The sequence below is a fragment of the Chiloscyllium punctatum genome, chromosome 31 (assembly GCF_047496795.1).
Source record: "Chiloscyllium punctatum isolate Juve2018m chromosome 31, sChiPun1.3, whole genome shotgun sequence".
NCBI lineage: Eukaryota > Metazoa > Chordata > Chondrichthyes > Orectolobiformes > Hemiscylliidae > Chiloscyllium > Chiloscyllium punctatum.
The window spans coordinates 12,756,184-12,781,163 of NC_092769.1; the positions used below are offsets into that span (position 1 = coordinate 12,756,184).

At 44.7% G+C, this 24,980-nt stretch overlaps 2 non-coding genes across 2 annotated transcripts; one reads left to right on the forward strand and one right to left on the reverse strand.

The window, feature by feature from the left end:
* Window positions 1–2,542: 2,542 nt before the first annotated feature.
* On the reverse strand, window positions 2,543–2,624 carry trnas-gcu (transfer RNA serine (anticodon GCU)). The gene has a single exon. It is a non-coding gene; the product is annotated as a tRNA-Ser (tRNA).
* Window positions 2,625–21,497: 18,873 nt separating this feature from the next.
* On the forward strand, window positions 21,498–21,579 carry trnas-gcu (transfer RNA serine (anticodon GCU)). The gene has a single exon. It is a non-coding gene; the product is annotated as a tRNA-Ser (tRNA).
* Window positions 21,580–24,980: the final 3,401 nt, after the last annotated feature.

Sequence of the window (24,980 nt, forward strand, 5' to 3'; positions counted from 1 at the left end):
TACCTGGCTCGGTAACATCATCAGTGGCGATCTCCAAGTGAAGCGAAGCTGTTGTCTCTTGCTTTCTATTTATATCTTTCTCCTGGATGGGGTTCCTGGGGTTTGTGGTGATGTCATTTCCGGTTTGTTTTCTGCGGGGTTGATAGATGGCTTTTTGATCTATGTGTTTGTTTATGGCATTGTTGTTGGAGTGCCAGGCCTCTGGGAATTCTCTAGCATGTCTTTGCTTAGACTGTCCCAGGATCAATGTGTTGGCCAAGTCGAACCGGACTACCAAAAATCCATAAACCAGGAGCCCCCTCAGAACCATAGTCTCATTACCCAGAGCACCAAATTACAGACTGGACAAAGAACTACACTCAAGACTGAAGTACCTCATAGAAGAATCACAGCACTCCATCCACTCCACCCAGGAATTCCTAAAAATCATCAAAAACACCAAAGTCGAGGAAGGGGAAGCAATGTTCTCATTCGACATAATAGCACTGTTCACCTTCATCAACATCGACATGGCAAAGGAAACACACTTTTAGAAGAGACCATCACACACACCAACCACCATCAATCACATTACCAACGAAAACCTCATGAAGCTTGTGGACCTGTGCCTCACCACCCACTTCACTTTCAACAACATAGTCTACAAACAAACCCCCAATGGCCCACCCACAGGACCTCCGCTATCAGGATTCAGAGCAGAAGCGGTAATGCAAAGACTAGAACAAACAGCCCTAGAAACAATCAAACCAAAATCTGGGTCCGCTACGCAGATGACACCTTTGTCATCACAAAACGAAACAAGATAGTAAAGACATTTAACTTCATCAACAACACTCTCACAGGCATAAAGTTCAACAAGGAAGAAGAAACCGACAACAAACTCGCATTCCTGAATGACACAGTAGAAAGAAAGGACAACGGAGAACTACAAACCTGTGCATACAGAAAACCGACAAACACTGACCAAATACTTAACTACACCAGCAACCATCCCATCTCTCACAAACGAAGCTGCGTCAGAACAGTATTCCAACGAGCCACCAGACACTGCAGCACAGACGAACTTCGGAAAACAGAGGAAAACCACCTTTACAATGTATTCGAGAAGAACAGATACTCAAAAAATACAGTCCACACATTCCTCAAGAAAAAACCACGACAAGCAGACCAAACACAGCCAGAAACCATAACCACCTTACCATACATCAAAGAAGTTTCAGACATGACAGCCAGACTACTAAGACCCCTCGGAATCCTAGTAGCACACAAACCCACCAACACTCTCAAACAACAACTAACAAACTTAAAAGAACCAGAACAATCCACAGACAAAACCAACGTCATCTACAAAATTCCATGCAAGGACTGTCACAACTACTACGTAAGACAACAGGAAGAAAGTTAGCCACCAGGATATACGAACACCAGCTAGCCAAAAAAAGACACGACCTTCTCTCCCTCGTAGCCCTACACACGGATTAAAAATACCACAATTTCTACTGGGACAACACATCTATCCTGGGACAGGCTAATCAAAGACACGCCTAAGAATTCATAGAGGCCTGGCACTCCAACCACAACGCCATAAACAAACACATAGATCTAGATGCCATCTATCAACCCCTCAGAAAACGAACAGGAAATGACATCACCACAAACCCCAGGAACCCCATCGAGGAGAAAGATATAAATAGAGAGCAGGAGACAACAGATTCTCTTCACTTCGAGGTCGCCACTGATGATGATGTTACCTAGCCAAGTAATGAAACGTCTGGATATGAAATCTACAGCTGAGCAAGCAAACCTACACCCTACATTTTAAATTATTTTTCACGTTTATGTTGCATGAATCTGCGGTTATTGATCCACAGTTTAGTTTCACTCCCAAAAGGTAACATGCTGATTTCTCCAGTCGTTCATAGTTCAATGTGATGCATCCAGTGTGTGCATAACGAGAGGGAGCTTGCTTCCCACATCGTGTGTTTATCTGTGCCTTATGTCCAGCGTTCATCAATGGCGAGAGCAAGGGGCGAGGGCGAGACCAATGTGTCAGTCTTTCCCTGCCCATGCACGGCACCAACATTGGCAATTCTCCACTGTGCATTTACAGCCAGTTCTCAGTGCCCCTACACACACGCCCTGCCCCTTTGAAGTATCGCCATCATTTTGTGCTGTCTCGCTGTGCTCCTCTCACCAGGGTGAATTACTTGTACTCAAACTCCGTCAGATTTGATCTGACAAAACATTCATTAAGAATCCCTTTGCATAAACATGCACTTCGCAGCTCTCGTTATTTGATTTTCCTGGATGTCTTTCACACGAAAAAACGTTCACAGCAACTTGATTTGCAAAAGGAAACCGCGCTCCCTTTCATGATCCCAATCCAACCTACATTTCAACACAGTTTGGTCAACAGGCTCAAACCATTCTTTGAAATTTTGTAATAGCGGAAATGGATGTAAACTGACTCTTAGCGTTCCAGTTTCAATACGACAGCTGTGATCATCTGAAAACAGCACCACGAAAATGCCATTGATGACAGCTTCGAGAGTGGGATTCGAACCCACGCGTGCAGAGCACAACGGATTAGCAGTCCATCGCCTTAACCTCTCGGCCAACTCGACACAGGCCCTGGGGCAGCTATGACCTCATGAATAATTGAATTGTGTAAATTATGCAGAGCAGCAGGTATTTCTCCCTGGTGTTGGTAAAATGATAAATAACATAGTACGGTTCCAAGACTATGGTCTGACCGCTGGGTTGTGGGGCAAGACCCCAGACAGCAGGAGGTGTTCTTTCAATAAAGAGTTGAATAGAGCTCTTAAGGATAGTGGAATCAAGGGTTATCGGGATAAGGCAGGAACAGGATACAGATTGAGGATGTTCAGGCCATGATCATAATGAATGGTGTTGCTGGCTCGAAGGGCAGAATGGCCTACTCCTGCACGAGCTGTATATTGTCTATTAAATTGCCTGTGAGGAATTGTTTTCCAGACTGGAGGAGAGTGCATAGTGCTCAATGTCATTATTCGGAACACCTAACTTCCGCTCAGATATTTTTGACACGCACTTGTGTACAGAACAGACAATTTCAAAATCCAAAATAATGCTAAACTGACAATTGAAGGCAACAATGCAAAAACCTTGATCTGTATCATTTTCCTGGGCCGTGCGACACCAAGTCACTGTATGATCACAGCAACACAGTGAGCAAGTGTCAGAAGGAAAATGAGGGCAGTGTCAGAGCGCATACTGGGAGCAGCAGGTGACAGACGGGGATGTGCATATCCCACAACTGGAACACTTCCCAAACAGTGGACTGCGGTGGAAGGATTCAGAGGGAGTTTACACTATGAAATTCGATGCCAGAGACACAATGGAGATCTGTCATTGAGTCTGTTCATGATGAAGTTTTTAAGATTTCGACAGATGCCAAACAAAATAAAAAGCTCATGGGTTAGTGAAGGCAAAAGATGACATTGTACATATCATGAATCTACCCATCTTTACAATGAGGACCTCACCACTTTCCTCACGCGGGGACAGAATCACTGGTGAAGATGATCATATAATCCCCATTACTAGCCATGGAATCAGAGAAAGTCGGTTTCCCAAATGTTAAGGTAAAACCAGGAATGTGGAGGTAAGCATTAATGTGTTGCTCCTGTGCTGAAGGTGACCAGTGCACGGTATCTCTGTTTCAGTTTAGTGGGCTGTGCTGTGCCGAAGTTTCAAGTTTGAGTCTCACATGGAGCAGCTTCAATTTGTCGTCGTGTTGCGGGATACGGACAGAAGGTGATATTGAGCAAAGCCAAGTTGATGGGAAAATACCCGTGTTTGTGGATAGAGAAACAACCTTTTCCGGATAATGACTCCTTGATCTACAAACATACTGCAAGTATCTAAAACGTGAAGAGACATATGTGGAGAGAGAGAGGCTAAGGTGATTGTTTTAGCAGGTGGATAACGTTTCCCATGAGCACTGCTTTAAATTCCGGGAAAATTGATGTTGAACTGGTTTCATGTTTCACAGTTTGTTACAAACTCACAAAGGTTGTTGCAATAATCATAAAAAAAGAAATCACATAGGACCGTTTGAATATTGTATTGAATTGAATTTTGGTCTGAGCATATTTTATCTTCAATGGCGTGCTGCAGAGAAGTACAGGGGGTTAACAATACAAAAGGACAGAGTCTTCTTGGTGGATTTCTTGGGTGGAGTTAAGAATGTACGAAATATACATAACATCATGTGAATGTGGTCAAATCTTTAAAGTGGGTGTTGCCTCTCCAAGTGATGATTCAATTCCTGCTCATTAGGATATAATTTCTGTCTGCAGTTATTTTAGGACATCAGCTCCATTTACAGAGTTTCACCTTGAATAATACGGAACAGCTTACCAATCCATGAACTTGTTATACTCAGTCTTATTCAGTTGTACGTGTTCATGAAATATCTTTGTGTCTGAAGTCAACAAATTCGAAATTGTTACGCAACTATACTGACTTTCACTCAATGGTAAATTCTCTCCTTGTACGTTTGTTCGTGTATCTTTTAAAACACTCTGAAATCAGCTTCTACGTTTTATTTCTGTAAAGTCGTTCACGATTTAAATAACTCTATTGAGTGGAAGAAACTCTCATCCAAACTTTTCTTCATCATTCACTAATGGTTTTCAAGCTCTAACTAAAGATATCTGTTCACTAGAAAGAGGGACTTTCCCCGATTTACTCATTCAAACCTCGCGTTATGTGAAAATCTCATTTGTATCCATTAAACTTGCGTGTTTGTGCATCCAGCATTTCCAAATCTCGTGAATAAACTACTTCATTCTTTCTATCATCCCTTTTGTATCCTTTCTGATATTTTTATGTCTCAGTAAACAACGTCACTTGGCTTTCGAACATCTTGCTATCCAGGAAACAGCATCTGTGCCCTTTCTAACTTCTTTACATGTTTTTGGTGGAGAATGAGGACAAGGATTACACACAATGTTCCCACTGAGTGTGACAAAAAGATTTTACAGTTACACGATGAACTCATTGCTTTTTAAATATGACGCCTCGATTTATAAACTCCAATAAGGTAAATTACTATCTATCCAGTTCATGAACATCGTCTCCATGGAGACGAAAAGTTTCTATCACTTCCTTTATTCTTCCACGGAATGCCTGAAAGGTTTGAAAGGCCAACATCTCCAAATCCCCGTGTCCCGAGTCAGTCCCATCTATTTCTAAAGGCGACTGAAGTTCAAATACTTCATAGTGTGTCTCCAGTCATTCCAGTGCAGACTGGTTCTGGACAGTAAATGACATCACCAAAGGTCACTGTGGATCTGAAATCAACAGTTTTCACATAGTAATGGTCGTAGCTATTGTGTGTCGTATGTCCGTGTTCTTGTTCAATTTGTTCACCATTTCATGGGTCCCTGCATTGAATTCTACTGAATGATTAATTTGTGAATGGAAACATTCCCTTCACCACTCATTCGAAACTCCATGGAACATTGAAAGATTTAACCCATACGCTTCCAGAGGACAGTCCTGCCATTACTGGGATGAATCAGTCAACATTCCCCACGTATCCTCGAAGGCAAGGATTTCCTTTCCCATTTTAGGAGATCATAACAGCACTGAATCCCATGTGTGCGTTCATGAAAACCAAAACAGTTGCAGCAAGACTTTAAAACTAAGATTTTGCTATCTGCTTGCATTGGTTGCCCCAAACATTACATTCCATATTATGGTATGTTTCTGGATGAAAGCACTTTCTGAATCTTGAGCAATTATATTTCAGTTTTGTCAAAAAACTATCATTCGCTGTTCTCCCTTTCCCTTTCAGTTTCCCGTTTTATATCCCGTGTTTTATCGGTTTATCTAAAGTTTTCAATAATTTCAATCAATCTCCCTCCTGATTGCCAATCCGAGAGAATGCCACAATTTTGTCAATTTATATGCAGTGCAGCTGTAGGGCGCGGTGACCCAGTGGAAAGGCATTGGTCACGTGAACCAAATAAAAGTAGCCGGCTGGTGGAATCTGGCAGTTCCATCACAGTCATATTTAAAACATCGAACGTAATCTTTAGCCAAATCATATTTGCAGAAAATAAGAAAACAAAAATGAAAAAATTGCTGATGTTGAAAATCAAACAAAAACAGATGTTGCTGGAATATTTCAGGACGTCTGACAGCATCTGTGGAGAGACAGACCCAATGGATGTGAAACGTTAACTGTGATTCATCTGCACAGATGCTGCCAGCATACCTGTGATTTTACAGCAATTTCTGTTTTTGTTTCAGATTGGCAGATTTTGTCGCAATCCATGAGAACAGTGCTCATTAGTATCAAACAGACAGCGTGGACCTGGGAGTGTGAAATGAGACAGTAATAATGAATGAGTGGAGAATATTGTACTGGAAAAGCACAGCAGGTCAAGCAACATCCGAGGAGCAGAAGAATGGACGATTTAGGCATAAGCCATTCATCAGGAATTAGGCTTGTGAGTCGGGCAGAGTAACAAAGCTGAAGCCAGTGGCCAACTCGCAGGCACCTCCTCCTACAGACCACGATCACAACCACTCCTCCCCTCAACAAACCATCATCTCGCAGACCATTCACAATCTCATCACCTCTGGGCATCTCCCATCCACAAACTTCAACCTCATTGTCTGTGAACTGCGCACTCCCCAATTCTACCTCGTTGCTAAGATTGACAAACCTGACTGCCCCAGTCGACCTATTGTCTCATCCTGAGCCTCTCCCATGCGAATCATGTACTCCTACGTTGACACAATCCTCTTTCCCCATTTCAGGAAATGCCCACTTACATTCGTGACACCCCAATGGATTTCACCTCCTCCAAGAATTTCGTTTCCCTGGCCCTCAATGCGTCATCTTCACCATGGACATGCAGTCCCTGTACAAATCCATCTGCCATGACAGAAGTCTGCAAGTCTTCCATTTCTTAATCTCACAGCATCCCAACCATTACCTTTCCACTGACATCCTCATCCACCTAGCTGAACTGGTCCTCACAATCAACAACTTCTCTTTCCAATTCTCCCACTTCTTCCATCGAAACTGGTAGCCACGGACACCCGCATAGGACCTAGCTATGCCTGTCTGTTTGTCAGATACGCGGAACTGTCCATCTTTCGCAGTTACACAGGCACCATTCTCCATCTGTACCTCCTCTACATTGATGAATGTTTGGTGCCACTTGGTGCTCCAACGAGCAGGTTGAATTGCTAACCAACTTTACCAACACCTTCCACTCCGACCTCAAATTTATCCGGATCAGCTTGGCAAATTCCCTCCACTTCCTGGACCTCTCCATCACCGACTCAGGCGACTGACTAATTACAGACATATACTACAAGCCCACCGACTCCCACATGTATCTAGACTACATCTCCTCCAACCCTATCTCGTGTAAGAACGCCATTCTTTATTCCCAATTCCTCCACCTCCAGCACATCTCTTCCCAGAATGACCAATTACACCTCAGAAAGAGCCAGTTGGTCTCCTTCTTCCACGATCACAAATTGCCTTCCCACGTGGTTGACAGCACACTCAAGTTCATCACCTCTATTTCACACACCACCACCCTTGAAGCCACCCCTCTCGACGCAACAAGGACAGAACCACCTGCTGCTCACTTTACACCCCATCAAACTCCGCATAAACGCATCATATTCTGTCGCTGATGCCACCTCCAAACAGACACCACCAACAGAGATATGTTTCGCGACCCAGCCCTTCCAACATTCCGTAAAGACCATTCCCTCAATGACCCCCTCTTCAGGTCCACACATCCCCCCCACCAGCCCACAACCCTCTACTGGCAAATTTCACTGCCACCAAAGGAAGGGTGAAACTAGCACCCACATCACTCCCCTCACCTCAGCCAAGGCCCGAAGGGATCATTCCACATCCATTAGAAATTCACCTGTACAGCTACCAATGTCATCTACTGAATCCGTTGCACCCAGTGTGGTCTCCTCTACATCAGGGAGACAGAAAAACTTGCAGATCATTTCAGAGAACATCTCTGGGACACCCGCACCGACCAACTTCACCGTCCCGTGGCTGAACACTTCAACTCCCCCTCCTACCCCATCAAAGACATACAGGTCCTGGATGTCCTCCACTGCCAACCGTTACCACACACCGCCTGTAGGAGGAACACTACACATTCCGCCTTGGGACTCTAAAACCACACGGGATAAATGTGAATTTGAACAGTTACTTCATTTCCCCTCCCCCAAGCACAAGCCTTCAACTCGGCACTGCCCTCTCAACCCATTCCAACACTGCCATTTCTAATCTATTATCTTCTCCCTCCTATTCATCCATCTATTGCTTTCCAGCTATTTCCCCTTAACCCCACACCACTTCCATTTATTTCTCAGTCCCGACTCACAAGCCTTATTCCTACTGAAGGGCTTAAGCCTGAAACCTGAAATCTCCTGCTGCTCGGATGTTACCTGATCTGCTGTGCTTTTCCAACATCACACTACCAACTCTGATCTCCAGCATCTGCTGCCCTAACTTTATCCTTGGAATTATCAATGACCGGAGAGTGCAGATATCCCTCGATTGCAGTGATCACAGTGTGACTGAGTTTTCCATTTATTTTGGGTGAGGGCAGGCTGCATCTGAGACGAGCGATTAACATCTAAACAACGGGACTTGTATCAGATAGCGAAGTTAGGGTGGGCTGAAGTGAAGTTGAAAATCCTGTCAGAAGATGTGTCAGTACAACTGCATCACATCACCCAGATTGTAAAAGACATGCAGAAGGAGAAAATCAACTTCAGTATTAGCACAATGACAGGTCAAGTGGAAAGGAGACAATACAACACACTTCGGTGCAGTGGAATTATTTATGTGAAAGTATTCGATATATAAGCTACACCTTTACATATGGACTGCCATCACATTGGAAAAAGGAATTCCCTGCAGTATAACGGCGACATTTGCCTGTTGACATCACAATGCTGAGAGACACTGACATAGTTTCTTCTGTAGCAGCGTGGCCGAGTAAAAGCATGATCGTCCCATCAACCAGAATTCAATACTTCAAAGCTCTCCTCTGCACTGTACAACTTATTTGCTGCTCCTGTAGTCAGATCTCAATCGCTTCACTGTGTATCTTCTTCTGCTTCCTGCTTCATGGAAACACTTGAAACGTGAATAAATCCACTTTCCACTTTCACTAATCTTTTGCAACTTCCGAGTTGGCACAGGTACGAGTGACCGATTGGCCTTCTCGAGCGCTCTCACTCTGGTATGATCTGAATGATAAAGTACACTGTGTCTAATCTGCAGAATGTCCCCACGCGGGATGGTGCTGTTTATCCCATCCCCGGGGACTGAGCTGTCTCTATTGGCAGAGTCTTCAGCCATTTCCCTTCACTTGGAGACATTAGGACGGGATGTAAATGCGGATATGCTCTGAAGCTTCCTCTCACGGGCACAGCCAGGTGCAAGAGTGCCGCTGGAACTTAGCAACTTTGATTGCGAACTTCCTCCAAATATCATTTATTTGAGAGAGAGAGAAAGCGGCTGAGCTGGTGGGAAAGAGAGAAACGGGCTGTGAACTCTCTTCCCTCAGTAAAATTCAAATAAGTGCATTTTTGTGCTGCCCATTTGATGTTCAGAATCAATCTTCGCAGAACATTCCAGCAGAAAGGCTTTTGTTTCAGAGGCGTCGGTTTCTTTGCTGCAATCGGGCATCAGTTAACATCTGAGTCCCAACTGTCCCAGATGAAGTGACTCCGAATGAAACCCTCACTCACTGAGAACCATCTCCACAGCCAGGAGCTGCGGGGCTGCAGGCAGTCCAAAGAGGAAGGGAGGATTATTTCTCCCTCAGCCACTCTGTCACAGCGACAGGGAGAGGGACGGCAGAGACGTGTGACATCATTCACGTGCCGACAGAAGCCGTTCAGCCCATCGAGTCCACGGTAAATCTCTATCGCTTTCTTCTCTCTGAGGTTATTCATCATCAGTGCTGCTTGTTCTAATAATAGGAAACTGTATCTGTGTCGAAATGCTGTCTCCAACATACTGAACCACATGTCATTCACGGCTGTTCATTTCACCGGAGGACCCTGCTGTGTGACACAGCCTGGGGAATAACTGCAAGGCGTCATGTGCATGGTACATGCTATAACTGACTTTTCTCATCTTCGCCAGTGTATTCCCAACTCAGGCAAATGACTTTGCGAATCAGGTCATAACAGACCGACAGAGAACAGCAAAAAAAATCTTCCATACCTTCAAACGTGGGTTTCCTCAAATGTATAAATGTGGCAGGTGCATCTATTTCAGATACCATTGAGTGTACTGACGCAGAAGGCACATCAATATGCAATGTGAAGAACGGAGCACTGTTATAGTGAAACTCTTGCAGTTGCAGTGCATACACTGAGAGCTGGAATTGTCATCGAGCAGAGGATGCTTTTCATTCATTCATTTCTGGATTATGCGCTCACCACGATCCCTCTGGGCCGATCTGTTATCGCTGACCACAGCAGTTTCACGCAGTCTTCAGGTTTTTGGAGCATGTACCTTCGAGGATGACGTCAAAAGATCTTCACTGTTATTGTGTGATACACTGTGGCACAGATGTGTCCCAGCTGTGTCAATATAACCACTCTGTAACTTCCCCAATTCTGCTGTTTTAATTACAAATGCAATCAGAATCACAAAATGTGTCACACTGCAGACTGATGCCATGCAGCCCACCTTCGCTCTGCTAGCTCCACGCAACGAGGAAATGACTGTGTTTTGATTGATTGATTGTCACATGTACCTAAGTAGAGTGGAAAGCGTTGTTTGCGATTGGTAAAGGCGGATCATATTAATCAAGGACATGCAGATCACTGCGTGAGGAAAGCAAAATTTGACCAGACTTAGGAATTCAGGTTACTCCGTATCGGACGTGCGCTCAGCAAAATCCACATTGGCAAGATCAGCATTCTTTCAAGTTAGACAATCCATTTCTCATAGCAGCAATGGCCGAGAAGAAGCAGTTCTTGAACTTGCTTGTGTACGTTTTCAAGCTTTGGAATCTTTATCTGAAACCGATCTCATCGAAATCATATCTTCACAGTCAAAAATGGAGTAGTGTGCAAAATTGCAAGGCTCATCCGCAATGTGAACCCGAGAGCTCTCGCACGTATGTCACCTGTCTGAGGCAATATCACACCCGAGATAAACGATCCAGAACGGCACCAGACATGGTAACCAGAAATCAGGTGAGTTTGTTGGTTAACTAAGGCTATTTCTGCTGTTTCAGAGTGAAAGAAGCACAGAGTTTTAATAACAGCTCCTTTCCATTCTGACTCGCTTCTCCCAGGAGGCTGTGCTAACTGCTTTCCCGGAACAGGGCGGTCTTCATTGAGAACTGGACTTACTCATTTTCCATTGTCACGCAGTGTTGGTGGACAGCAGCTTGAACGTGGTCTTCAGCTCCCTATCAAACAAGAGTTTGTGGAGCGGGGTAAGCATCTGGCGGAAGTGGGAAGTATGGGAATTCTGGAAAGGTGTAGAAAAGGGAGATCGTGCATGCACATGAAATCATCTTTAGGGAACCATTGTCCAAATAATGCCACCTGAGAGAGCTAGAAAATGTAGAACTGCGAGGAAAGAGTGAACCTCTCCCCATTATTCGGGAACAGTGTCTGTGCTTCTCGAAGTCACAGGGAGGCTTCTGCTGTCTGAATCAGCATGGGATGTTACTGCAGCGAGTCCCATCGCTCACGCAGCTGCTGTGTATACATTTTTCCACGTTGCCTCCAGTTCACATCAAAGATTACACAGCTCACATCATCCTAGAGTGACAGGGAATAGAAGGAAGCGATTCAGACCATCAAGTTAACACAACCTGGGGATAAATTGGATGTGGGAGAGCAGACAGTCTCGACTTGTTCCAGCATTTACAATCTTGGTCCGTTTGGCAACAAAAGCAGGAAGCAGGAACTGTTTATCTTGCTTCTTAAAACAGGTGATTAAATTTTGAAGAGCATAGATATTTCTCCCTGGTGTTCATGAAATGATCAAGAGCAGAATACGGTTCCCTGAGTATGGTCTGACTTCTGGGTTATGGGCCCAGGGCACTCCCACTGTGATATTCTGTTCACAAGAGCTGACCACATGGAAAGAAATGACACAGTGACAAGATCGATTGAATCGGATTCTGTGAAAAAACAGAAGCCGATGGAATGAAAAGCGCCTGAGAGCGAGAATAAAACATTATATGTGAGGAAGTTGTTTTCCAGATTCGAGGAGAGGGCACAGTGCTGTTTCCAGGGGTCAATATCTGGATATTTCGACTGAATCAGCATCGACTGTTATTGTACTGGATCTTTTGTACAATGTTGCAAAATTCGGGCCTTTTGTATCGAGGAGACAACTTCTAAATCCTCAATGATGCAAAACACACATATTAGGTGAACAACAAAGCAACTGCAGAAACTCGTGTTACGTCATGGGGTAAACGCCCCGGCTCAAACTTTGCTCAAATTCGCTCTCTGTCAAATTCCTGAGCAAGAGATTCGAACAGTGAATGGTCTATGTTAATAAACACTGCTCAAATCTCACAACTTCAGTATTTAATACGCCCCTACATGTATGTCTGACAACAGTAATTGCTCCCTCACTGTGTTACTTCAGCACACGTAGAGAAAAAATACACATGAGAACAACAGTCACATATGTGATGGGGATTTGACCCGATGCACACCTCTTCCCGCCCTACCTCTTGCATTTCACCTCTTCCCACCCTACCTCTTGCAAAAATGCCATCCCGTATTCCCAATTCCTCCGCCTCCGGGGGACCAGTTCCGCCACAAAACACACTAGAAGGCCTCCTTCTTTAGAGAACGCAATTTCCCTTCCCACGTGGTTAAAGATGCCCTCCAAAGCATCTCGTCTACATCCCGCACCTCCGCCATCAGACTCCACCCCTCCAACCGTAACAAGGACAGAACGCCCCTGGTGCTCACCTTCCACCCTACAAACCTTCGCATAAACCAAATCATCCACTGTCATTTCTGCCACCTGCAAACAGACCCCACCACCAGGGATATATTTCCCTCCCCACCCCTTTCCGCCTTCCGCAAAGACCGTTCCCTCCGTGACTACCTGGTCAGGTCCACGCCCCCCTACAGCCCACCCTCCAATCCTGACACTTTCCCTGCCACCGCAGGAACTGGAAAACCTGTGCCCACACCTCCTCCCTCACCTCTCTCCAAGGCCCTAAAGGAGCCTTCCACATCCATTAAAGTTTTACTTGCACATTCACTAATATCATTTATTATATCCGTTGCTCCTGATGCGGTCTCCTCTACATTGGGGAGACTGGGCGCCTCCGAGCAGAGCGCTTTAAGGAACATCTCCGGGACACCCGCACCAATCAACCACACTGCCCTGTGGCCCAACATTTCAACTCCCCCTCCCAGCCTGCCGAGTACATGGAGGTCCTGGGTCTCCTTCACCGCCGCTCCCTCATCACCAGACGCCTGGAGGAAGAACGCCTCATCTTCCGCCTCGAAGCACTTCAACCCCAGGGCATCAATGTGGACTTCAACAGTTTCCTCATTTCCCCAACCCCCACCTCACCCTAGTTCTAAACTTCCAGCTCAGCACTGTCCGCATGACTTGTCCGGAATTGTCCTACCTGCCTAGCGCCTTTTCCACCTATCCACTCCACCCTCTCCTTCCTGACCTTTCACTTTAATCCCCTCCCCCAATCATGCATTGTACTCCATGCAACTTTCTCCCCACCCCCACCCTCCTCTAGTGTATCTCTCCACACTTCAGGCTCACAGCGTTAATTGCTGATGAAGGGATTCTTCCTGAAACCTCGATTTCGAAGCTACTCGGATGCTGCCTGAACTGCTGTGCTCTTCCAGCACCACTAATCCAGAATCTGGTTTCCCGCATCTGCAGTCATTGTTTTTACCGCCTTGCAGTTATTCCCCACGCTGTGTCGCACAGCAGGGTCCTCCGGTGAAATGAACAGCCGTGAATGACATGTAGTTCAGTCTGTTGGAGACAGCATTTCGAGATAGATACAGTTCCCTATTATTAGAACAAGCATGATGAATAATCTCAGAGAGAAGCAAATGACAGAGATTTACCGTGGACTCGATGGGCTGAACGGCTTCTGTCGGCACGTGAATGACGTCACACGTCTCTGCCGTCCCTCTCCCTGTCGCTGTGACAGAGGCGTTGAGGGAGAAATAATGGCTCTTTTTAATCCTCCCTTCCGCTTTGGACTTTCTGAAGCCTCGCAGCTCCTGGTTGTGGGGATGGTCCTCAGTGAGTGAGGGTTTCATTCGGAGTCGCTTCATCAGGGACAGTTGGGACTCAGATGTTAACTGATGCCCGATTGCAGCAAAGAAACTGACGCCTCTGAAACAAAAGCCTTTCTGCTGGATTGTTCTGCGAAGATTGATTCTGAACATCAAATGGGCAACACAAAAATGCACTTATTTGAATTTTACTGAGGGAAGAGAGTCCACAGCCCATTTCTCTCAATCCCACCAGCTCAGCACCTTTCTCTCTCTCTCAAATAAATGATTTTTGGAGGAAGTTCGCAATCAATGTCGCTAAGTTCCAGCGGCGCTCTTGCACCTGGCTGTGCCCGTGAGAGGAAGCTTCAGAGCATATCCGCACTTACATCCCGTCATAATGCCTGCAAGTGGAGGGAAATGGCTGAATACTCTCCAAAAGAGACAGCTCAGTCCCCGAGGATGGGATAAACAGCACCGTCCCAGTGGGAACATTCTGCAGATCAGACACAGTCCACTTTATCATTCAGATCATACCAGAGTGAGAGCGCTCGAGAAGTCCAAGCGGTCGCTCGTACCTGTGCCAACTCGGGAGTTGCAAAAGATTGGTGAAATTGGAAAGTGGATTTGTTCACTTTTCAAGTGTTTCCATGAAGCAGGAAGCAGAAGATACACAGTGAAGTGATTGAGATCTGACGACAGGAGCAGCAAATAAGTTGTACAGCACAGAGGAGAGCTTTGAAGTATTGAATTCTGGTTGATGGGACGATCATGCTTTTACTCGGCCATGCTGCTACAGAAGAAACTATGTCAGTGTCTCTCAACATTGTGATGTCGCAGGCCAATATCGCCATTATACTGCAGGGAATTCCTTTTCCCAATGTGAGGGCAGTCCATATGTAAAGGTGTAGCTTATATATCGAATCATTTCACAGAAATAATTCCACTGCACTTCAGTGTGTTGTATTGTCTCCTTTCCACTTGACCTGTCCTTGTGCCTGCACTGATGTTGATTTTTTCCTTCTGCCTGTCTTTTACAGTCTGGATGATGTGATGCAATTGTACTGATCAATCTTCTGATAGAATGTTCCACTTCACTTCAGCCCGCCCGAACTTCGCTATCTGATACCATTCCCGTTGCTTAGATGGTAAGCGCTCGTCTCAGATGCAGCCTGCCCTCACCCAAAATAAATGGAAAACTCAGTCACACTGTGATCACTGCAAGCGAGGGATATTTTCACTCTAAGGTCATTGATAATTCCAAGGATAAAGTTAGGACTGCAGATGCTGGAGATCAGAGTTGGTAGTGTGATGCTGGAAAAGCACAGCAGATCAGGTAGCATCCGAGGAGCTGGAGATATCAGGTTTCAGGCTTAAGCAATTCATCTGGAATAAGGCTTGTGAGTCGGGGCTAAGAGATAAATGGAAATGGTGTGGGGTTAAGGGGAAATAGTTGGAAAGCAATAGATGGATGAATAGGAGGGAGAAGAAAATAAGTCAGAAATAGCAGTGATGGAATGGGTCGAGAGGGCGGTGCCGAGTTGAAGGCTTGGGTTTCGGGGAGGGGAAAGGAGGTAACTGCTCAAATTCACATTTATCCCGTGTGGTGTTATGGTCCCAAGTCGGAATGTGTGGCGTCCATCCTCCAGGCGTTGTGTGGTGACGGTTTGGCAGTAGAGGAGTTCCAATACCTGTATGTCTTTGTTGGGGTAGGAGGGGGAGTTGAAGTGTTCAGCCATGGGACGGTGAAGTTCGTGGGTGCGGGTGTCCCAGAGATGTTCTCTGAAATGATCTGCAAGAAGTTTTCCTGTCTCCCTGACGTAGAGGAGACCACACTGGGCGCAACGGATTCAGTAGATGACATTGGTAGCTGTACAGGTGAATTTCTAGTGGATGTGGAATGATCCCTTCGGGCCTTGGCTGAGGTGAGGGGAGTGATGTGGGTGCTTGTTTCGCCCTTCCTTTGGTGGCAGTGAAAGGTGCCAGGAGAGGGTTGTGGGCTGGTGGGGGCATGTGTGGACCTGAAGAGGGGGTCATGGAGGGAATGGTCTTGACGGAATGTTGGCAGGGCTGGGCAGCGTAATATATGTCTGGTCGTCGTGTCTGTGTGGAGATGGCATCAGTGGCAGAATATGATGCGTTTATGCGGTGTTTGATGGGATGTAAGGTGAGAACCAGGTGGTTCTGTCCTTGTTGCGTTGAGAGGCGTGGCTTCAAGGGTGGTGGTGTGTGAAATAGAGGTGATGAACTCAAGGGCGCTGTCAACCACGTGGGAAGGCAATTTGTGATCGTGGAAGAAGGAGACCAACTGGCTCTTTCTGAGGTGTAATTGGTCATCCTGGGAACAGATGTGCTGGAGGAGGAGGAATTGGGAATAAAGAATGGCGTTCTTACACGAGATAGGGTTGGAGGAGATGTAGTCTAGATACATGTGGGAGTCGGAGGGCTTGTAGTATATGTCTGTAATTAGTCAGTCGCCAGAGTCGGTGATGGAGAGGTCCAGGAATGTAAGGGAGGTTGCCAAGATGATCCAGATAAATTTGAGGTCGGAGTGGAAGGTGTTGGTAAAGTTAGTGAGCAATTCAACCTCCTCGTTGGTGCACCAAAGTGGCCCCAAACATTCATCAATATAGCGGAGGATCAGGTGGAGGATGGTGCCTGTGTAACTGCGAAAGACGGACAGTTCCGCGTATCTGACAAACAGGCAGGCAGAGCTAGGTCCGATGCGGGTGCGCATGGCTACCAGTTTCGATGGAGGAAGTGGGAGAATTGGAAAGCGAAGTTGTTGATTGTGAGGACATGTTCAGCCAGGTGGATGAGGATGTCGGTGGAAAGGTAATGGTTGGGATGCTGTGAGATTAAGAAATGGAAGGCTTGCTGACTTTTGTCACGCAGATGGATTTGTACAGGGCCTGGATTTTCATGGTGAAGATGACGCGTTGTGGGTCAGTGAAAAGAAATTCTTGGAGGAGGTGAAGTGCATAGGGGTGTCACGAATGTGTCACGAGCGGGCATTTCCTAAACTGGAGAGAGATGATTGTGTCGAGGTTGGAAGAGATTATTCGAATGGGACAGGCTCAGGATGAGAGAATAGGTGGACTGGGACAGTCAGGTTTGTGAATCTTAGGAAGGACGGTAGGATCGGGAATTCCGCGGTTCACGGACAATGAGGTTGAAGGTTGTGGATGGGAGATGCCCAGAGCTGATGAGATTGTGGATGGTCTGGGTGATGATAGTTTGGTGAGGGGAGGAGAGTTTGTGATCGTGGTCTGTAGGAGGAGGTGCCTGCGAGTTGGCACCTGGCTTCAGCTTTGTTCCTCTGCCCGACTCACAAGCCTAATTCCTGATGAATGGCTTATACCTAAATCGTCCATTCTTCTGCTCCTCGGATGTTGCCTGACCTGCTGTGCTTTTCCAGTACAACACTCTCCACTCATTCGTTGTTACTGTCTCATTTCACACTCCCAGGTCCATGCTGTCTGTTTGATTCTACTGAGCACTGTTCTCATGAACTGCGACAAAATCTGCCAATCTGTCACAGAAACAGAAATTGCTGTTAAATCACAGGTGTGCTGTTTTTGTTTGATTTTCAGCATCAGCAATTTTTTTCATCTTGTTTTCTTATTTTCTGCCAATATGATTTTGCTAAAGATTATGTTAAATGTTTTAAATATGACTGTGCTGGAACGGCCAGATTCCACCAGCTGGCTACTTTTATTTGGTTCACGTGACCAATGCCTTTCCACTTGGTCACCGCGCCCTACAGCTGCACTGCATATAAATTGACAAAATTGTGGCATTCTCTCGGATTGGTAATCAGGAGCGAGATTGATTGAAATATTGAAAACTTAAGATAAACTGATAAAATACGGGATATAAAACGGGAAACTGAAAGGGAAAGAGAGAACAGCGAATGATAATTTTTTGACGAAACTGAAATATAATTGCTCAAGATTCAGAAAGTTCTTTCATCCACAAACATACCAAAATATGGAATGTAATTTTTGGGACAACCAATGCAAGCAGATTGCAAAATCTTAGTTTTAAAGTCTTGCTGCAACTGTTTTGGTTTTAATGAATGCACACATGGGATTCAGTGCTGCAATGATCTGCTAAAATGGAAAAGGAAATCCTTGGCTTCGAGGATACGTGGGGAATGTTGACTGATTCATCCCAGTAATGGCAGGACTGTCCTCTGGAAGCGTATGAGTAAATTCTTTCAATGTTCCATGGAGTTTCGACTGAGTGGTGAAGGTAATGTCTCCATTCACTAATTAATTATTCAGTAAAATTCAACACAGCGACTCATGAAATGATGAACAAATTGAACAAGAACACGAACATCCGATACACAATAGCTACGAGAATTACTATGCGAAAACTGTTGATTTCAGATTCACGGTGGCCTTTAGTGATAGCATTTACTGTCCAGAACCAGTCTGCATTGGAATGATGGGAGACACCCTATGAAGTACTTGAACTTCAGTCGCCTTTAGAAATAGCTGAGACTGACTCAGGACATGGGCATTTCGAGATGTTGGCCTTACAAACCTATCAGACATTCCGTGGAAGAAGAAAGGAAGACATAGAAAATTCTCATCTCCATCGAGACGCTGTTCATGAACTGGATAGATAGTAATTTACCTTATTGGAGTTTATAAATAGAGGCGTCATATTTAAAAAGCAAAGAGTTCATAGCGTAACTGTAAAATCTTTTTGTCACTCTCAGTGGGAACATTGTGTGTAATCCTTGTCCTCATTCTTCACCAAAAACATGTGAAGAAGTTAGAAAGGGCACAGACGCTGTTTCCTGGATAGCAAGATATTAGAAAGCCAAGTGACGTTGTTTACTGAGACATAACAATATCAGAAAGGATACAAACGGGATGATAGAAAGAATGGAGGAGTTTATTCACGAGATTTGGAAATGCTGGATGCACAAACACGCAACTTTGATGTAAACAAATGAGATTTTCACATAACGCGAGGTTTGAATGAGTAAATCGGGGAAAGTCCCTCTTTCTAGTGAACAGATATCTTTAGTTAGAGCTTGAAAACCATTAGTGAATGATGAAGAAAAGTTTGGATGAGAGTTTCTTCCACTCAATAGAGTTATTTAAATCATGAACGACTTTCCAGAAATAAAACGTAGAAGCTGACTTCAGAGCGTTTTAAAAGATGCACGATCAAACGTACAAGGAGAGAATATACCATTGAGTGAAAGTCAGTGTGGTTGCGTGACAATTTAGAATTTGTTGACTTCAGACACAAAGATATTTCATGAACACGTACAACTGAATAAGACTGAGTATAAAAAGTTCATGGATTGGTAAGCTGTTCCGTATTATTCAAGGTGAAACTCTGTAAATGGAGCTGATGTCGTAAAATAACTGCAGACAGAAATTATATCCTAATGAGCAGGAATTGAATCATCACTTGGAGAGGCAACACCCACTTTAAAGATTTGACCACATTCACATGATGTTATGTATATTTCGTTCATTCTTAACTCCACCCAAGAAATCCACCAAGAAGACTCTGTCCTTTTGTATTGTTAACCCTCTGCACTTCTCTGCAGCACGCCATTTCAGATAAAATATGCTCAGACCAAAATTCAGTTCAATACAATATTCAAACGGTCCTATGTGATTTCTTTTTTTATTATTGCAACAACCTTTGTGTTTTTGCAACAAACTGTGAAACATGAAACCAGTTCAACATCTATTTTCCCGGAATTTAACGCAGTGCACATGGGAAACGTTATCCACCTGCTAAAAAAATCACCTTAGGCTCTCTCTCTCCACATATGTCTCTTCACGTTTTAGATACTTGCAGTATGTTTGTTGATCAAGGAGTCATTACCCAGAAAAGGTTGTTTCTCTATCCACAAACACGGGTATTTTCCCATCAACTTAGCTTTGCTCAATATCACCTTCTGTCCGTACCCCTCAATACGACGACAAATTGAAGCTGCTCCATTGAGGCTCAAAATTAAACATTCGGCACAGCACACCCCACTAAACTGAAACAGAGATACCGTGTACTGGTCACCTTCAGCACAGGAGCAACACATTAATGCTTACCTCCACATTCCTGGTTTTACCTTAACGTTTGGGAAACCGAGTTTCTCTGATTCCGTGGCTAGTAACGGGGATTATATGATCATCTTCACCAGTGGTTCAGTCCCTGAGTGAGGAAAGTGGTGAGGTACTCATTGTAAAGATGGGTAGATTGATGAAATGTACAATTTCATCTTTTGCCTTCACGAACCCATGAGCTTTTTATTTTGTTTTGCATCTGTAGAAATCTTAAAATCTTCATCTTGAACAGACTCAATGACAGGTCTCCATTGTGTCTCTGGCATCAAATTTCAAAATGTAAACCCCCTCTGAATTCTTCCACCTCAGTCCGCTGTTTGGGAAGTGTTCCTGTGGTGGGAAATGCACTTCCCCGTGTGTCACCTGCTGCTCCCCGCATGCGCACTGGCACTGCACTCATTTTCCTTCTGACACTTGCTCACTGTGTTGCTGTGATCATACAGTGACTTGGTGTCGCACAGTGCAGGAAAATGATACAGATCAAGGTTTCTGCATTGTTGCCTTCAATTGTCAGTTTAGCCTTATTTTGGATTTTGAAATTGTCTGTTCTGTACACAAGTGCGTGTCAAAAATATCTGAGCGGAAGTTAGGTGTTCCGAATAATGACATTGAGCACTATGCACTCTCCTCCAGTCTGGAAAACAATTCCTCACAGGCAATTTAGTAGACAATTTACAGCAGGTGCAGGAGTAGGCCATTCTGCCCTTCGAGCCAGCACCACCATTCATTATGATCATGGCCTGAACATCCTCAATCTGTATCCTGTTCCTGCCTTATCCCCATAACCCTTGATTCCATTATCCTTAAGAGCTCTATTCAACTCTTTATTGAAAGAACACCTCCTGCTGTCTCGGGTTCTTCATTCCCTTGACTTCAAATCTTCACAGAATTCAACAGACCTTGTTACATATTCATTTCCACATTTTTGTTCAGATTTGTGTGACAGTGGGAGTGCACATGCCCCACAACCCAGGGGTCAGACCATAGTCTTGGAACCGTACTATGTTATTTATCATTTTACCAACACCAGGGAGAAATAGCTGCTGCTCTGCATAATTTACCCAATTCAATTATTCGTAAGGTCCGAGCATCTGTGATGAGGTGGCCGAGAGGTTAAGGCAATGGACTGCTAATCCATTGTGCTCTGCGCGTGTGGGTTTGAATCCCACTCTCGTCGCTGTCATCAATGGCATTTCCGTGGAGCTGTTTTCAGATGATCACAGCTGTCGTATTGGAACGCTAATGGTCAGTTTATATGCATTTACGCTATTCCAAAATTTCCAAGAACGGTTTGAGCCTGTTGACTGAACTGTGTTGAAATGTAGGTTGCATTGGGATATTGAAAGGGAGCGCAGTTTCCTTTTGCAAATCAAGTTGCTGTGAACGTTTTTTCGTATGAAAGACATCCAGGAAAATCAAATACCGAGAGCTGCGAAGTGCATGTTTATGCAAAGGGATTCTTAATGAATGTTTTGTCAGATGAAATCTGAAGGAGTTTGAGTAGAAGTAATTCATCCTGGTGAGAAGAGCACAGCGTGACAGCACAAAATGATGGCGATACTTCAAAGGGGCAGGGCGTGGGTGTAGGGGCACTGAGAACTGGCAGTAAATGCACAGTGGAGAATTGCCAATGTTGGTGCCGTGCATGGGCAGGGAAAGACTGACACATTGGTCTCGCCCTCGCCCCTTGCTCTCGCCATTGATGAACGCTGGACATAAGGCACAGATAAACACAAGATGTGGGAAGCAAGCTCCCTCTCGTTATGCACACACTGGATGCATCACATTGAACTATGAACAACTGGAGAAATCAGCATGTTACCTTCAGGGAGTGAAACTAAACTGTGGATCAATGACCGCAGATTCATGCAACATAAACATGAAAAATAATTTAAAATGTAGGGTGAAGTTTTGCTTGCTCAGCTGTAGCTTTGATATCCAGACGTTTCATTATTGGCTAGGTAACATCATCATCAGTGGCGACCTCCAAGTGAAGAGAATCTGTGGTCTCCTGCTCTCTATTTATATCTTTCTCCTCGATGGGGTTCCTGGGGTTTGTGGTGATGTCATTTCCTGTTCGTTTTCTGAGGGGTTGATAGATGGCATCTAGATCTATGTGTTTGTTTATGGCGTTGTGGTTGGAGTGCCAGGCCTCTATGAATTCTCAGGCGTGTCTTTGATTAGCCTGTCCCAGGATAGATGTGTTGCCCCAGTAGAAATTGTGGTATTTTTAATCCGTGTGTAGGGCTACGAGGGAGAGAAGGTCGTGTCTTTTTTTGGCTAGCTGGTGTTCCTATATCCTGGTGGCTAACTTTCTTCCTGTTGTCTTACGTAGTAGTTGTGACAGTCCTTGCATGGAATTTTGTAGATGACGTTGGTTTTGTCTTTGGATTGTTCTGGTTCTTTTAAGTTTGTTCGTTTTTGTTTGAGAGTGTTGGTGGGTGTGTGTGCTACTAGGATTCCGAGGGGTCTTAGTAGTCTGGCTGTCATGTCTGAAACTTCTTTGATGTATGGTAAGGTGGTTATGGTTCCTGGCTGTGTTTGGTCTGCTTGTCGTGGTTTGTTCTTGAGGAAAGTGTGGACTGTATTTTTTGAGTATCTGTTCTTCTCGAATACATTGTAAAGGTGGTTTTCCTCTGTTTTCCGAAGTTCGTCTGTGCTGCAGTGTCTGGTGGTTCGTTGGAATACTGTTCTGACGCAGCTTCGTTTGTGTGTGATGGGATGGTTGCTGGTGTAGTTAAGTATTTGGTCAGTGTTTGTCGGTTTTCTGTATGCACAGGTTTGTAGTTCTCCGTTGTCTTTTCTTTCTACTGTGTCATTCAGGAATGCGAGTTTGTTGTCGGTTTCTTCTTCCTTGTTGAACTTTATGCCTGTGAGAGTGTTGTTGATGATGTTAAATGTCTTTACTATCTTGTTTCGTTTTGTGATGACAACGGTGTCATCTGCGTACCGGACGCAGATTTTGGTTTGTTTGTTTCTAGGGCTGTTTGTTCTAGTCTTTGCATTACCGCTTCTGCTCTGAATCCTGATAGCGGAGGTCCTATGGGTGGGCCGTTGGGGGTTTGTTTGTAGACGATGTTGTTGAAAGTGTAGTGGGTGGTGAGGCACAGGTCCACAAGCTTCATGATGTTTTCGTTGGTAATGTGATTGATGGTGGTTGGTGTGTGTGATGGTCTCTTCTAAAAGTGTGTTTCCTTTGCCATGTCGATGTTGATGAAGGTGAACATTGCGATTATGTCGAATGAGACCATTGCTTCCCTTCTTCTACTTTGGTGTTTTTGATGATTTTTAGGAATTCCTGGGTGGAGTGGATGGAGTGCTGTGAATCTTCTATGAGGTATTTCAGTCTTGCGTGTAGTTCTTTGTCCAGTCTGTAATTTGGTGCTCTGGGTAATGAGACTATGGGTCTGAGGGGGCTCCTGGTTTATGGATTTTTGGTAGTCCGGTTCGACTTGACCAACACATTGATCCTGGGACAGTCTAAGCAAAGACACGCCAGAGAATTCCCAGAGGCCTGGCACTCCAACAACAATGCCATAAACAAACACATAGATCAAAAAGCCATCTATCAACCCCGCAGAAAACAAACCGGAAATGACATCACCACAAACCCCAGGAACCCCATCCAGGAGAAAGATATAAATAGAAAGCAAGAGACAACAGCTTCGCTTCACTTGGAGATCGCCCCTAATGATCTTACCGAGCCAGGTAATGAAACGTCTGGATATCAAACCTACAGCTCAGCGAACAAACCTACACCCTAAACCTCAACCTGAGCTACAAACCTTCACAAACCTTGCGATTTAAAGTGTCTTTATACGCATATCATTAATAGACTTTTCGTTATAATACCCGTCTGGTTGAAAGAAGAAGACATCACATTTTAAGATAGATGACAACGTTACCAATTTTGTTTTGAAATTGAGATTTATTTGATCATTTCACACAGTGAACAAGTTCATTTTAAATAATGCAAACCACATTCTCTCACCTGGAATAAAAGTGTGATTTCAATATAAACATTGTCCTTGCTAACTCGCAGTTACTCAACATGAAAAATAGGATGTAATTTTTATTAAGCATAGATCAATTAGCACCATTATCTTACTTCGGATTGACTGCAGTATGCACATGCTAAGTAAGGTTTAAGAAAGAATGACTTTTGGAAATAATGATTCGGTGGTGACTAAAAATAATATTAGGTTCTCATGATGCGGATATTCCACCAATGGTTCCAGTGGTGGAAATGTTCAGTGGGAAGTATTTCTATGATGGTATAGACGTATGTGCGCCGCCAGGGATGGGAGCTCCCACTTCATCTGGAACAGCGTCTTTTGACGTGGACCAGGGAGCATTGTGGCATCCGTCTGGGAGTTCCAACCACACCTGGAGCAACTTCCATTGACATGGAGCTGCAGGGAGCATTGGCACATCCGAATGTAAGATCTAACCTCATTTGGAGCAGCTTCAGTTGGCCTGGAGCAGGGAGCTTTGGGAGATCATTCTGGGAGCTCCACTCTCACCTGGAGCAGCTTTTAATGACATGTGGCAGCAGGGAGCATTGGGACATCAGAGTGT